The 10,992-nt window shown below is 42.2% G+C and overlaps 3 non-coding genes across 3 annotated transcripts; all 3 read right to left on the bottom strand.

Annotated features, from left to right (window-relative positions):
- Positions 1-993: 993 nt before the first annotated feature.
- LOC136765385 (U6 spliceosomal RNA) lies at positions 994-1,100 on the bottom strand. Its single transcript, XR_010821580.1, has one exon. It is a non-coding gene; the product is annotated as a U6 spliceosomal RNA (small nuclear RNA).
- A 4,408-nt stretch (positions 1,101-5,508) lies between these two features.
- LOC136765373 (U6 spliceosomal RNA) lies at positions 5,509-5,615 on the bottom strand. Its single transcript, XR_010821569.1, has one exon. It is a non-coding gene; the product is annotated as a U6 spliceosomal RNA (small nuclear RNA).
- A 4,423-nt stretch (positions 5,616-10,038) lies between these two features.
- Positions 10,039-10,145, bottom strand: LOC136765362 (U6 spliceosomal RNA). The gene has a single exon (XR_010821558.1). It is a non-coding gene; the product is annotated as a U6 spliceosomal RNA (small nuclear RNA).
- Between the last annotated feature and the right edge of the window lie 847 nt (positions 10,146-10,992).

Here is a 10,992-nt window from a genome sequence, read left to right as displayed (position 1 = left end):
AAGAAATACATATTATTATTAATAATAATAATAATCACCATACTATTCCACATTCTAAAATCAAAAAAAAAAGTATGAATACGAGATCTAAATACAGTTTATATACATTATAAACCACATTATCCTCAAATGTGATCACAATTCATACTACTTAGTAGCAGTGATGGGGGGGTAGTGTTACATGTTTAAATGCAAACAAAAATAAACATACCTGTGGATCCTGATGATGGCTTCTTTCTTGCCAACCTCCCATACAGGCCAGTGTTATGCAGAGCTCTTGATATGGTTGACTGGTGCACCATTACTCCACTCCCAGCCACTGAACTCTGTAGCTCCTTCAAAAGGATTGCTGGCCTCTCTGTGGGTTCTCTCACAAGTCTCCTTCTTGTTTGAGCGCTGAGTTTTGAGGGGCGGCCTTTTCTTGCCAGTGCCTGGGTGGTGTGATGCAGCTTCCACTTCCTGATTATTGATCCAACTGAGCTCACTGGATATCCAAACACTGGGATATTATTTTGTACTCATTTCCTAATCTATGTATTTGTATGACTTTATCTGTAACTTCTGTAGAATGCTGTCAATTCCACTTTGCACTGCCCCTAGTGGTCTGGACTAGGAACTTCCACTGTAACCAATTTGAAATGCAGCGTTTCGGCAAATGTCTAGTTTCTATGTATTCTGTTGTGTTGTGGGCCAATGCTGTTGTGTTGTGAGATAATGCTGTTCTGTTGTCACTTAATGTTGCTGTGTTGTAAGTATTTCATTGTTTTGTGAAATGCAGCATTTTCAGAAATGTTTTGTGTCTGTTAATGTTGTTGCGTTGTCAGCTTTTGTTTGCTTCGCTAAGACTGGGTTGTGTTCTCGAGGACCACCATACAGAAGGTCCTAAAAACATGCAGTGAACTTCCAGGGCCTTAACCTTACTCCCTACACCTGTCCCAGCCCATTGTGCAGCTGCTCTGTGTGGGGAAACAGAGGGGAACTTCACAAAAGGCCCAAAATATGGAACGCTTCACGAATTTGCGTGTCATCCTTGCGCAGGGGCCATGCTAATCTTCTCTGTATCGTTCCAATTTTAGTATATGTGCTGCCGGAGCAAGCACAAATAGCGGGGCTGCGTCACGGCTACAAATACGCCAGAACCCCCCTGCACCACCAGCTCAGGGCCTAGCGTGTGGATCGCTGCTAGACCCCGGAATACACAGTGCCACAGCCTGTCCTGCACATTGCCCCTGCCAGCCCCAACTACAGATCCTGTACTGCTCAAGCTCACTGTCCTGTACGATACCGACGCATTATTCTGGAAAACAGGACATTCTAACAGTCCTTGAGGCTGGAAAACGCTGTATTATGGGCTGTTGGCTAATGTGACAACTGCTGGCCAATCATGCAGGGCGGGTGGAGACAAGCAGAGGCAGACAGCGGCTCTCCTTCTGAGATAAGACGCGTCCTGACTCAGGGACACGGACATTCGATAGCGCGCCTCAGACACGCTCTGCTCTGCTCTGCTCTGCAGGACGGCACAAGGGTTAGGCTTCGTAAATTTAATAAATGCCCGGACTTTATGCTTTAAATATGCCTAAACCTATGCCCTAGCCTTCATATATTACACTTTACTGCACACGTTCTGCTGCAGTACTGAAACATGTGCACAAGAGGGCTTTGGCAGTAATCTCTATAGAGATATAAAGACACACAGAGCCATGTTACAGACCCAGGCAGCTCAGTTCAGGAATCCCCACATCAGTATTTTTTAGTATTATTCTGAAAAAACGCTGTGATTTTACAATTTGAACATTGCTAACCCTAACCCTAACCCTACACGAAATATTACTTCACAGTATTTGGCTGCAGTACTGTCAAATGACCACCAGACGGCACCACCAGTAAACTCTATAGAGATATAAAGAACCACTAAGCTGTGCTACAGTCCCAGGCAGTTCAGCAATCCCCACATCAGTATTGTGGACTATTATACCGATATTGAACATGCAGTTGATTATGTATTTGGTAACGTTGTTTTAATAAAATAATAAAACAATAAACACTGCTTTCACAAATTCCTTTCTTCCAGTCAGTGGCTGCAGTAACAAGCCACAACCACCAGAGCCACTCTACACTGCTATATACTTACGACAGGCGCAGGCTGATCAAATTACATACGTCTTATTCAGTTTTAGGGCACTGGTTCAGTCCTGTAATTCAGGCACGGATTCCCAAACATCTTCTCCCCAAAAAGAAACGTTGCCAACCAGATTCTGCCTGAGGACCCCCACCTATAAAACATGCTGCAGCTGCCTCATTACACTAGGTTAATAATAGGAGTGAACAGAGAACCTATTAAAACCTCATTCTTTGCTGGCAAGTTCAGATTCACAGAAGAGTTCGACTCACCCCTCATGAGAAGGATGGGCCTGAACGTTCATGCACAACTGATCAACACGTGGTTTGAGCCAGCTCAGGGACGATCGCATGTCATGCTATACATGTAGATGTGCTCCCTGCTTCGTTTGGAGTGCTTTCGGTGTACAAAAGCCTGCCTCATATAGGTAGGTTGTGGCAAAGAGCGAGAGGCATCAGATGGCTTTTTCTCCCAGCAGTGGAAATTCATCCCACACAGATCTCCAAGACTCGGACGGGGGCACGGCAATATATTTGACTTTCAAATCCACCTGGTTAGAGATTTCACTTCATTCCTCTAGTGCCCTCAGGTGCAGATCACCTTTTGAAGATTCAAACAGATTTCTGATACAGTTCACATGAGCATTGGCCAGCTCTATGAAGTCATCTTTGAAATACTCTTTCAAATGTGTCAGATTCCCTGAAGAAGAGGCAAGATATTGTTCACTGTGATGCTCGATTTGTCAAGAAAATTGGTTCGATAAAGTCACAATACAAGTAATAATCATAAACTTACCTGACTCCTGATGGGTGGTTTTTCACTTTATTTTCGATTCTGCCTCTTCCAGCACGTTTTGGACCTATTATAATGATTGTAACAGAGGTTGCAGGAGAGCATAGGTACTTCTTACATACATACTATGCACCAATCTTGCCATTAATGGTAAAGCAAAGTGCAACAGCAAATTATATATCAGAAATAAATAACCCTGAAACTGGAACTAAACACGTATGAAATAGTGTGAAGTATGAAGTATGAAATGCAATGTGCCAACAGTCCTGACGTTTTCACTGATATAGTGACATGTCACAGCAAGGTCGGAGATGCATGTGTCAGATGTCAGTGATGCATAGGGGATGGCCTGCAAATTAGATTAAATCTATTAGGTTCTATTTTCAAGTATAATTTCATCCAAATGAACAATACACCCAATAGACATTTATACTCACAGTTAACTCTGTGTGATGCTTTTTCTTCCTCAAAGCGCAACATGTTCAGATTCTTCACAATTTGTCTGTAATATTCACACTGTGATATCTTGGGTCTTGCCTACATTTCAGTTCAATGCAGCTCTACACAGTCTTCTCAGCTTGACGATAACCTTCTCCTCATCTACTTTATGGCCAGGGGGGTCCTCTGCATACTTTCATGGGTATGTTACTTGAAAAAACCTTGTAGAGGTAGAGGCAGAGGACCCCTAAGGGACCCCTAACCCTTTCTACTATCAATAGGACTTAAAATGGTTCTGGGGACTTTCTTTTAATTCATAAAAAGCCACCCTCGCAACACTCATATTCCAATGTAAGACACTACATTGAGACATGAGGGACACCTGTTTGGGTGTCTATTCCCAGTTTCACAAATTGCTCCCCAACATAAAACTACTGTACTTTAGAAGGGGACCCTTTCTAATATCAAAGGGAATAGGAATGGTTTGGAGACTTTCTTTTAAATATCCGAAAACAACCCTTGGAACGCTCACATTGCAATATAAGACACTACATTGTGGCATACGGGACAACAATTTGGGTGTGAAATCCCAGTTACACAAATAGTTCCCCAGCTTGAAACTATTGTAGCACTATTGTACCTTAATCCCACTATTACTTTTACAAATTCTGTTACGTTTAACAAATTGTAGAAATGTGTATAAATCATTACTATTATTGTTGTTATTAGTATTCAAGTTTAAAATTTATATTATTTACAATATGTAATACAATATTTTCAATTAAAACACAAGTTTCTGAAAGCCCAGAATAAATATTTGTCTGAATTGGACGTCTTTGTACATCATTCCACTGTTCCGGCGTTCCGGGTTTTACCCAGTCACTCTTCTGATGCCACTTTCTCAAACAAAGATGAATGAACCTCTAGCCTTGTATGACACGTGATGAAAATCATGGGTGTTTCATCGAGGCCATTTCAGATTTCTGTATAGGCGCATCAAATGTGTAGATTTCTGATCGTAAATTTAATCATAGTGTAATAAATGCAGAAAGATACTCTTGAGTGTAATCGATTGAGATTTAAAGGAACACATTTCATATCCAAAAAGTAGGTCACACAGCAAAAATGAATTAGCACATTGAACACTGTAAGCGTTTATGTTTGCTAAGAAATACATATTATTATTAATAATAATAATAATCACCATACTATTCCACATTCTAAAATCAAAAAAAAAAGTATGAATACGAGATCTAAATACAGTTTATATACATTATAAACCACATTATCCTCAAATGTGATCACAATTCATACTACTTAGTAGCAGTGATGGGGGGGTAGTGTTACATGTTTAAATGCAAACAAAAATAAACATACCTGTGGATCCTGATGATGGCTTCTTTCTTGCCAACCTCCCATACAGGCCAGTGTTATGCAGAGCTCTTGATATGGTTGACTGGTGCACCATTACTCCACTCCCAGCCACTGAACTCTGTAGCTCCTTCAAAAGGATTGCTGGCCTCTCTGTGGGTTCTCTCACAAGTCTCCTTCTTGTTTGAGCGCTGAGTTTTGAGGGGCGGCCTTTTCTTGCCAGTGCCTGGGTGGTGTGATGCAGCTTCCACTTCCTGATTATTGATCCAACTGAGCTCACTGGATATCCAAACACTGGGATATTATTTTGTACTCATTTCCTAATCTATGTATTTGTATGACTTTATCTGTAACTTCTGTAGAATGCTGTCAATTCCACTTTGCACTGCCCCTAGTGGTCTGGACTAGGAACTTCCACTGTAACCAATTTGAAATGCAGCGTTTCGGCAAATGTCTAGTTTCTATGTATTCTGTTGTGTTGTGGGCCAATGCTGTTGTGTTGTGAGATAATGCTGTTCTGTTGTCACTTAATGTTGCTGTGTTGTAAGTATTTCATTGTTTTGTGAAATGCAGCATTTTCAGAAATGTTTTGTGTCTGTTAATGTTGTTGCGTTGTCAGCTTTTGTTTGCTTCGCTAAGACTGGGTTGTGTTCTCGAGGACCACCATACAGAAGGTCCTAAAAACATGCAGTGAACTTCCAGGGCCTTAACCTTACTCCCTACACCTGTCCCAGCCCATTGTGCAGCTGCTCTGTGTGGGGAAACAGAGGGGAACTTCACAAAAGGCCCAAAATATGGAACGCTTCACGAATTTGCGTGTCATCCTTGCGCAGGGGCCATGCTAATCTTCTCTGTATCGTTCCAATTTTAGTATATGTGCTGCCGGAGCAAGCACAAATAGCGGGGCTGCGTCACGGCTACAAATACGCCAGAACCCCCCTGCACCACCAGCTCAGGGCCTAGCGTGTGGATCGCTGCTAGACCCCGGAATACACAGTGCCACAGCCTGTCCTGCACATTGCCCCTGCCAGCCCCAACTACAGATCCTGTACTGCTCAAGCTCACTGTCCTGTACGATACCGACGCATTATTCTGGAAAACAGGACATTCTAACAGTCCTTGAGGCTGGAAAACGCTGTATTATGGGCTGTTGGCTAATGTGACAACTGCTGGCCAATCATGCAGGGCGGGTGGAGACAAGCAGAGGCAGACAGCGGCTCTCCTTCTGAGATAAGACGCGTCCTGACTCAGGGACACGGACATTCGATAGCGCGCCTCAGACACGCTCTGCTCTGCTCTGCTCTGCAGGACGGCACAAGGGTTAGGCTTCGTAAATGTAATAAATGCCCGGACTTTATGCTTTAAATATGCCTAAACCTATGCCCTAGCCTTCATATATTACACTTTACTGCACACGTTCTGCTGCAGTACTGAAACATGTGCACAAGAGGGCTTTGGCAGTAATCTCTATAGAGATATAAAGACACACAGAGCCATGTTACAGACCCAGGCAGCTCAGTTCAGGAATCCCCACATCAGTATTTTTTAGTATTATTCTGAAAAAACGCTGTGATTTTACAATTTGAACATTGCTAACCCTAACCCTAACCCTACACGAAATATTACTTCACAGTATTTGGCTGCAGTACTGTCAAATGACCACCAGACGGCACCACCAGTAAACTCTATAGAGATATAAAGAACCACTAAGCTGTGCTACAGTCCCAGGCAGCTCAGCAATCCCCACATCAGTATTGTGGACTATTATACTGATATTGAACATGCAGTTGATTATATAATTGGTAACGTTGTTTTAATAAAATAATAAAACAATAAACACTGCTTTCACAAATTCCTTTCTTCCAGTCAGTGGCTGCAGTAACAAGCCACAACCACCAGAGCCACTCTACACTGCTATATACTTACGACAGGCGCAGGCTGATCAAATTACATACGTCTTATTCAGTTTTAGGGCACTGGTTCAGTCCTGTAATTCAGGCAGGGATTCCCAAACATCTTCTCCCCAAAAAGAAACGTTGCCAACCAGATTCTGCCTGAGGACCCCCACCTATAAAACATGCTGCAGCTGCCTCATTACACTAGGTTAATAATAGGAGTGAACAGAGAACCTATTAAAACCTCATTCTTTGCTGGCAAGTTCAGATTCACAGAAGAGTTCGACTCACCCCTCATGAGATGGATGGGCCTGAACGTTCATGCACAACTGATCAACACGTGGTTTGAGCCGGCTCAGGGACGATCGCATGTCATGCTCTACATGTAGATGTGCTCCCTGCTTCGTTTGGAGTACTTTCGGTGTACAAAAGCCTGCCTCATATAGGTAGGTTGTGGCAAAGAGCGAGAGGCATCAGATGGCTTTTTCTCCCAGCAGTGGAAATTCATCCCTCACAGATCTCCAAGACTCGGACGGGGGCACGGCAATATATTTGACTTTCAAATCCACCTGGTTAGAGATTTCACTTCATTCCTCTAGTGCCCTCAGGTGCAGATCACCTTTTGTAGATTCAAACGGATTTCTGATACAGTTCACATGAGCATTGGCCAGCTCTATGAAGTCATCTTTGAAATACTCTTTCAAATGTGTCAGATTCCCTGAAGAAGAGGCAAGATATTGTTCACTGTGATGCTGGATATGGGAAGAAAATTGGTTTGATAAAGTCACAATACAAGTAATAATCATAAACTTACCTGACTCCTGATGGGTGGTTTTTCACTTTATTTTCGATTCTGCCTCTTCCAGCACGTTTTGGACCTATTATAATGATTGTAACAGAGGTTGCAGGAGAGCATAGGTACTTCTTACATACATACTATGCACCAATCTTGCTGTTAATGGTAAAGCAAAGTGCAACAGCAAATTATATATCAGAAATAAATAACCCTGAAACTGGAACTAAACACGTATAAAACAGAGTGAAGTATGAAGTATGAAATGCAATGTGCCAACAGTCCTGACGTTTTCACTGATATAGTGACATGTCACAGCAAGGTCGGAGATGCATGTGTCAGATGTCAGTGATGCATAGGGGATGGCCTGCAAATTAGATTAAATCTATTAGGTTCTATTTTCAAGTATAATTTCATCCAAATGAACAATACACCCAATAGACATTTATACTCACAGTTAACTCTGTGTGATGCTTTTTCTTCCTCAAAGCGCAACATGTTCAGATTCTTCACAATTTGTCTGTAATATTCACACTGTGATATCTTGGGTCTTGCCTACATTTCAGTTCAATGCAGCTCTACACAGTCTTCTCAGCTTGACGATAACCTTCTCCTCATCTACTTTGTGGCCAGGGGGGTCCTCTGCATACTTTCGTGGGTATGTTACTTGAAAAAACCTTGTAGAGGTAGAGGCAGAGGACCCCTAAGGGACCCCTAACCCTTTCTACTATCAATAGGACTTAAAATGGTTCTGGGGACTTTCTTTTAATTCATAAAAAGCCACCCTCGCAACACTCATATTCCAATGTAAGACACTACATTGAGACATGAGGGACACCTGTTTGGGTGTCTATTCCCAGTTTCACAAATTGCTCCCCAACATAAAACTACTGTACTTTAGAAGGGGACCCTTTCTAATATCAAAGGGAGTAGGAATGGTTTGGAGACTTTCTTTTAAATATCCGAAAACAACCCTTGGAACGCTCACATTGCAATATAAGACACTACATTGTGGCATACGGGACAACAATTTGGGTGTGAAATCCCAGTTACACAAATAGTTCCCCAGCTTGAAACTATTGTAGCACTATTGTACCTTAATCCCACTATTACTTTTACAAATTCTGTTACGTTTAACAAATTGTAGAAATGTGTATAAATCATTACTATTATTGTTGTTATTAGTATTCAAGTTTAAAATTTATATTATTTACAATATGTAATACAATATTTTCAATTAAAACACAAGTTTCTGAAAGCCCAGAATAAATATTTGTCTGAATTGGATGTCTTTGTACATCATTCCACTGTTCCGGCGTTCCGGGTTTTACCCAGTCACTCTTCTGATGCCACTTTCTCAAACAAAGACAGCTTGTGACAATATGAATGAACCTCTAGCCTTGTATGACACGTGATGAAAATCATGGGTGTTTCATCGAGGCCATTTCAGATTTCTGTATAGGCGCATCAAATGTGTAGATTTCTGATCGTAAATTTAATCATAGTGTAATAAATGCAGAAAGATACTCTTGAGTGTAATCGATTGAGATTTAAAGGAACACATTTCATATCCAAAAAGTAGGTCACACAGCAAAAATGAATTAGCACATTGAACACTGTAAGCGTTTATGTTTGCTAAGAAATACATATTATTATTAATAATAATAATAATCACCTTACTATTCCACATTCTAAAATTAAAAAAAAAAGTATGAATACGAGATCTAAATACAGTTTATATACATTATAAACCACATTATCCTCAAATGTGATCACAATTCATACTACTTAGTAGCAGTGATGGGGGGGTAGTGTTACATGTTTAAATGCAAACAAAAATAAACATACCTGTGGATCCTGATGATGGCTTCTTTCTTGCCAACCTCCCATACAGGCCAGTGTTATGCAGAGCTCTTGATATGGTTGACTGGTGCACCATTACTCCACTCCCAGCCACTGAACTCTGTAGCTCCTTCAAAAGGATTGCTGGCCTCTCTGTGGGTTCTCTCACAAGTCTCCTTCTTGTTTGAGCGCTGAGTTTTGAGGGGCGGCCTTTTCTTGCCAGTGCCTGGGTGGTGTGATGCAGCTTCCACTTCCTGATTATTGATCCAACTGAGCTCACTGGATATCCAACCACTGGGATATTATTTTGTACTCATTTCCTAATCTATGTATTTGTATGACTTTATCTGTAACTTCTGTAGAATGCTGTCAATTCCACTTTGCACTGCCCCTAGTGGTCTGGACTAGGAACTTCCACTGTAACCAATTTGAAATGCAGCGTTTCGGCAAATGTCTAGTTTCTATGTATTCTGTTGTGTTGTGGGCCAGTGCTGTTGTGTTGTGAGATAATGCTGTTCTGTTGTCACTTAATGTTGCTGTGTTGTAAGTATTTCATTGTTTTGTGAAATGCAGCATTTTCAGAAATGTTTTGTGTCTGTTAATGTTGTTGCGTTGTCAGCTTTTGTTTGCTTCGCTAACACTGGGTTGTGTTCTCGAGGACCACCATACAGAAGGTCCTAAAAACATGCAGTGAACTTCCAGGGCCTTAACCTTACTCCCTACACCTGTCCCAGCCCATTGTGCAGCTGCTCTGTGTGGGGAAACAGAGGGGAACTTCACAAAAGGCCCAAAATATGGAACGCTTCACGAATTTGCGTGTCATCCTTGCGCAGGGGCCATGCTAATCTTCTCTGTATCGTTCCAATTTTAGTATATGTGCTGCCGGAGCAAGCACAAACAGTGGGGCTGCGTCACGGCTACAAATACGCCAGAACCTCCCTGCACCACCAGCTCAGGGCCTAGCGTGTGGATCGCTGCTAGACCCCGGAATACACAGTGCCACAGCCTGTCCTGCACATTGCCCCTGCCAGCCCCAACTACAGATCCTGTACTGCTCAAGCTCACTGTCCTGTACGATACCGACGCATTATTCTGGAAAACAGGACATTCTAACAGTCCTTGAGGCTGGAAAACGCTGTATTATGGGCTGTTGGCTAATGTGACAACTGCTGGCCAATCATGCAGGGCGGGTGGAGACAAGCAGAGGCAGACAGCGGCTCTCCTTCTGAGATAAGACGCGTCCTGACTCAGGGACACGGACATTCGATAGCGCGCCTCAGACACGCTCTGCTCTGCTCTGCTCTGCAGGACGGCACAAGGGTTAGGCTTCGTAAATTTAATAAATGCCCGGACTTTATGCTTTAAATATGCCTAAACCTATGCCCTAGCCTTCATATATTACACTTTACTGCACACGTTCTGCTGCAGTACTGAAACATGTGCACAAGAGGGCTTTGGCAGTAATCTCTATAGAGATATAAAGACACACAGAGCCATGTTACAGACCCAGGCAGCTCAGTTCAGGAATCCCCACATCAGTATTTTTTAGTATTATTCTGAAAAAACGCTGTGATTTTACAATTTGAACATTGCTAACCCTAACCCTAACCCTACACGAAATATTACTTCACAGTATTTGGCTGCAGTACTGTCAAATGACCACCAGACGGCACCACCAGTAAACTCTATAGAGATATAAAGAACCACTAAGCTGTGCTACAGTCCCAGGCAGCTCAGCAATC

Source organism: Amia ocellicauda, chromosome 12, assembly GCF_036373705.1.
Source record: "Amia ocellicauda isolate fAmiCal2 chromosome 12, fAmiCal2.hap1, whole genome shotgun sequence".
NCBI classification, from domain to species: Eukaryota; Metazoa; Chordata; class Actinopteri; order Amiiformes; family Amiidae; genus Amia; species Amia ocellicauda.
The sequence above is the reverse complement of the archived record's forward strand: the minus strand, read 5'-3'. Positions and strand labels throughout refer to the sequence as shown.